Genomic DNA, 5,754 nt, shown 5'->3' on the forward strand with positions numbered 1-5,754 from the left:
TCAAAATCAAATACAAAGACTTACCTAGTTGAAAGAAAAAAACCCTCAGACCTGTATTGAAAATGACTTAATTTTAAGTTTTCCCAAGTGGCCAAAACCTAATAAAGAGCCAGGTGCAGTGGCTAATGCCTGTAATACCAGCGACTCAGGAGGCTAAGATGAGAGGTTCCCCTGAGTCCAGGAGTTTGAGACTAGCCTGGGCAACACAGTGAGATCCTGTCTCTAAAAAAAATGAAAAAAATAATTAGCTGGCACCGTGGTGTATGCTTATAGTCCCAGCTACTTGAGAGGCTGAAGCAAGAAGATTCCTTGAGTCAGGAGTTTGAGGATGCAGTGAGGTGTGACCGCGCCGCTGCTCTCCGGCCTGGGCAACAGAGCAAGACCCCCTTCTCTAAAAAGAAAAACCTAATAAAAACACCATAAAGCATAAGAAACTTTTTTGGACATAAAATATCTGTTTTTTAGGCCAATCACTTAAAAGGTAAACCTCTTATAGTATGACGGTTTCTCTTTATGGGCAGCCTGTTTGGATAACCTGGAAGCTGACCCTCAGGAGAAGGTACTTGAACTTAATTAGACCCTGGAAGAGCATGTGTCTAAGGTTATGAGTATATACCAGGGTGTAGGAGAATAATAACAGTAAACGAGAGCCAGTACCTTGAGCAAGGGAACGTATGGCTTATGAATTTGCCTGGTTACACAGAGCAACTTAGACTCACCAAGAAAAGCCAAGAGTACAGAATCAAGTAATACTGGAGGAAACACTGTTCCCTCTGGGCTTTAAGACAGACATTCTTGGCATCAGGCCACAACAGCAGAGTCAGAACTGGAAAAAAAGCTACAGAAACTGATGAAAAAGTTGAGGTAGAAAGTCACTTTAGTTAAGCAAACAGATGTATCTTTCTAAGGGGAGAAGGAAGAGGAGCAGAAGGCAAGGACACATGACTTGCAAATCACATGTAGTGAGATGCATGAAAAGCCAAACGCTGGAGATATGAGTCTGAAAAGCCTTAAGAGGAAAACTCTCCTTCTGACTATCATTTAAATGGAGAAGACGGCACTTCCAACTTGAAATTAGGTAGAAACCCTAAAACAGGAAAAAGCTGTAGTTTGGAAGGTGATTGAAAATTTAAAGAAACAGATTTCAGAATTAAAATCAAAACCTCTTCCAATTTTTTACTAAGAGCGGATCAACATTCTAAGAGAACCTTCCTGTTTCAAGCATAGACCATACTCCAGTCCTGCATCAGTGTACCCCTGACAATAACACTCAATTTTTAGAAAAACTTATAAATAATTTCCTTCCAATCCCAACCAAGCTGATTGCACACAAAACTCCTTCAAAAGACCTCCCTTCATAAGCCCTCCATGACTTGCTTTGATTTTCTATCATTTTCTTAAACCCCTAATCTTAGTCTTATATTAAAAAAATATTGTAACAAACCAATCATTTAACCTTAGAACAAAAATTTATTTATTTATTTTTAACAATTATACCTAGATTACTAATGAAAGCTGAGACATGAGACAGAGGAGTTATTATCTTATTTTTCTGTTAAAAAAAATCCTCAAAGTTAAATCACTGTGCTTGACATACAGGAAACAATGGACACTGCATTGTACTCTCATCTGTACCTTTGTTTTTAGGTCAAAGTCATACTCTTATGATGTTAAAACATCTAGCAGAGACAAATATAATCCTACCTGGCCCGCAAATCAAGGCACAGCCCCCCACAAATGTGTGCTAACAATTTTGAAGACATCTATCTGTCTATCTAGACAGGGTCTCACTCTTTTGCCCTGGCTGGAGTACAGTGGCATGATCATAGCTCACTGCAATTGTGAATTGAACTCCTGGGCTCAAGCAATCTCCTCACCTCAGCCTCCCAAGCAGCTAGGACTACAGCCACACGCCACTATGCCCCTATGTTGCCCAGGCTGGTCTTGAACTCCTTGCCTCAAGCAATCCTTCTGCCTCAGCTTCCCAAAGTCTGGGATTACAAACATGAGCCACCATGCCTGGCCCATTTTTATTTTATAACAAATTTAAAATCAGCTTATTTATAAAAAATTTACTTGTCATGTGAACTAAAAAAAATTTTTGGATAGGTACTACATTTTTGATAAGATATTTAAGTGCTTAATTTTTCTTTTCTTTTTTTTTTTTTTTTTTTTGAGACAGAGTCTCACTCTGTTGCTCCGGCTAGAGTGCCATGGCATCAGCCTAGCCCACAGCAACCTCAAACTCCTGGGCTCAAGCGATCCTTCTGCCTCAGCCTCCCGAGTAGCTGGGACTACAGGCATGCGCCACCATGCCCGGCTAATTTTTTCTACATTTTTTTTTTAGTTGTCCAGCCAATTTCTTTCTATTTTTAGTAGAGACGGGGTCTCGCTTTTGCTCAGGCTGGTCTCAAACTCCTGAGCTCAAATGATCCACCCGCCTCGGCCTCCCAGAGTGCTAGGATTACAGGTGTGAGCCAGCGCACCCGGCCTTCATTTTTCTTTTTAAGTCAAAGAATTAGAGCTCTTTTATACATTTTGGTAGAAAATTATCTATATAAAACATACAGACATAAAAAATAAAAGCATACAATGAAAAACAAAGACCTTATAGTTTCCTTATAATTTCTATTAAAAATACATTTATGAGTAAAACATAGTAATATAAATTCATTGGTTTATAAGAAGACTGTTGGATACAAATTACATTTTCAATAAAATAGGATAATGGGATAAAGCTAAACTTTAAATTTTTTTTCCCTCTAATAGGTAATCTCATAAAGGCTGTGGACCAAATTTTGGCTAAAACAGTTTTAGTCAGTTACCAATATCCTGGATTGGACAAAGAATAGTTAGTTAACTGTGAAAATATGACTGTATTATGTGACACAACCCAAAAGATAAGAGTTATTCCAACAAGGTCTGTATGGTATTTTCTTGCTCTCTATTACTTATCCTTGAAGATAATAGTGTTGTCTTTCCTTTTAGTATAGGGAGGTTGTCTTTTACATGGAAATTTCATATTTTGGTTTTAAGAAACAACATGAAGGTCAAAGCAATTTTCTTTTGTATCTGCTGGTTTTCAAGTGTCTTTAAACAGTTAGTATGGCAGACTAGCTGAGGAGTTTTAGGAAAAAGAGAGTCTAGCGTGGAGAAGGATAAGGAGGAGGAGGTGTAGGAAGGGGAGGGAAAGGCTTTGGAGTCTCAGCAACCGTATTTTGCAGGGAGGCGATCTTTGAGTCCTGAATGTGTTTTGGAGCCCCAAGATGACAACTGAGACATGCATCCTAGATGATTTCATAGCCAGGGTCCTTTAGTTTAAAGAAAAACAGACTGTTTGAATGATTCCCATGTTTGAACATGTCACCAGCTGGAATCCCAGACAGGGGAGGCCATCTTGGCATGCCTTTACATTTTGAGAGCCTACTTATAAATAAATTTATGTAGGTGATTCGATTTAATGCTGAATACATTAAAGCCATATTAAAGTCTAAGCACGCAAATGAATTGGAAAATAAAGTATGTGCTTCCCAAGAAGAATGATAAGCCTTCTTTAACAAGAGAAAAAAATCCCTCTTAAACAGGAAATCTCATAACCAGGAAGAAAAAATATTCCTCTTAACCAGGTCTATAATCCAAAGTGAGAAAATCCCTGCTAAACACAAGATCTTAGAACCAGGAGGGGGAAAGACCCCTGCTAACCAATTCCCAAATAAAACTGAACTGAACCAAAATCAAAAATAGGAGCTTCATCTGACAGAGACTCACCAGGGGGAAAAGAGGTGACCTGCAGAAGTTTGCAGGCTCAAGGGGTAGCTCATGCCATAGTTCCAAGGGCTGTTCATCTCCCTGAGGTGAGTCTGTTTTGGATCCCGCTTCTGACACCAAGTGTGTCAAAGTCAAAATAAAATATAGAGATGAATCTCTAAATTAAACGTTTTACTTGGGAATCACAGAAGTGCAATTTGGGGCATACATACAGACTGGGGTGGCCTTCAGTAAGTCCAAAGAACAAAAAGAAGGTTGGCAGTTTTAGATACTTTAGAAAAAAGTATCATGTATTGTTTTGAAAGAAAGCTCATCAGCACTAGAAAAGCTTTTGGGAACTGGCAAGCTCTGATTGGTGAATGACAATGGTAGGTAAAACTAGTGTTAGAGTCATGGCAGGTCATTTCAGCAGCTACTAGGTAAAACTGGTTTTAGGGTTATAGCAGGTTGTTTCAATAGCTGGCCTTGCATAAAATTTGATTTTTGGTGCTGCTGCTATGTGCCCTGAGTGTGTTTCTACCCTGGTCCCTGGACTCTAATTTACCTGGGTATGACAAGAATGCCCTAATTTGTACAATCAACTTTGACAAGTACTAATTCTTTTTTTTTTTTCAGAGACAGGATATTACTCTATTGCCTAGGCTGGAGTGCAGTGGTGTGATTATATCTCACTGCAACCTCTAACTCCTGGGCTCAAACGATCCTCTTGCCTCAGCCTCCCAAACAGCTAGGACTATAGGCACTTGTCACCACGTGCCACTAATTTTTTTTTTTTTTTAGACAGGGTTTATGTTGCCCAAGCTGGTCCCGAACTCCTGGCCTTAAGGGATCTTCTTACTTGGTCTCCCAAAGTGCTGGGATTACAGGCGTGCACCACCTCGCCTGTCCACAAGTACTAATTCTTTATGCCTGCACTTGTCTTTAATAAGAGTGTAAGTTAAAAAACTGATCATGTGAATTTACATAGTGAAAACAGTGAGATTTCTTAATATTATAAAGCTCTTAAAATCCTTAAAGAGACATTGTTATGTAAATTTGACTGGTATTGTAGTTATGATTATAATTCTTTTTGAGATTTCTGGAAATTAAGCCCATAAATAAATATAAACAAATACTGAAACATATTAGGCAAAACCATTTACAGGGCATCTGTGTAACCCATGGAAACAAGAGGCAGCTGACATTACAAAGTGGGCGAGTGAACAAGATACACAGGGAAACATACGCCTTTAGTGTTTTTTCCAAAATATATTTTTCTTGACCTTAATTAGCAGACAAATGATCCATGAAAATCTAATTTGATTGTTTAAAACAGAAGATCCAATTTGTTAAAGCTCATTTAAGTGAAGATCTTAAGAAAAATAAAGTACTTTTTAAAATTTATATACATTTGGTAAGAGGTATACTAAGCCTCAAACTAAATGTACTATCTGGATCTTAAATTATTACAATAAGGAACACATATTGTTCAGGAATCTGAACTTAATGAAAACAACTCTGAGTTTTTGAAAAGTTTGCCTACAAGTACTAGTTTACCTGATATGTTAATTCTAATCAGGTAAACTTTTATAAAATAAAGGAAGCCTGGGTATTTTAATAACAAAGTAAAGATGCCAGAGAAATTTTAAACATTAACTGTTTGAATAGATATAACACTCTCATGGTTCGAATATCAAAAAATTTAAGAATACAGTGAAAAGTCTGTCTCCTATGCCTTCCCTCCAGTGAGTTCTCATTCCCCAAGTTAGTTTGTCCTAGTTTAATGCATACACAAGCTAATACGTTATTCTGCACCATTTTCTGCTTTTTTCACTTAACAATAAAAAAATTGGAGATCTACGGCGGGCGCGGTGGCTCACGCCTGTAATCTTAGCACTCTGGGAGGCCGAGGTGGGTGGATCACTCAAGGTCAGGAGTTCGAGACCAGCCTGAGCAAGAGCGAGACCCCATCTCTACTAAAAAATAGAAAGAAAGGATCTGGACAAC

This window comes from Propithecus coquereli, unplaced genomic scaffold (assembly GCF_000956105.1).
Source record: "Propithecus coquereli isolate 6110/MARCELLA unplaced genomic scaffold, Pcoq_1.0 Scaffold45, whole genome shotgun sequence".
Lineage (NCBI taxonomy): Eukaryota > Metazoa > Chordata > Mammalia > Primates > Indriidae > Propithecus > Propithecus coquereli.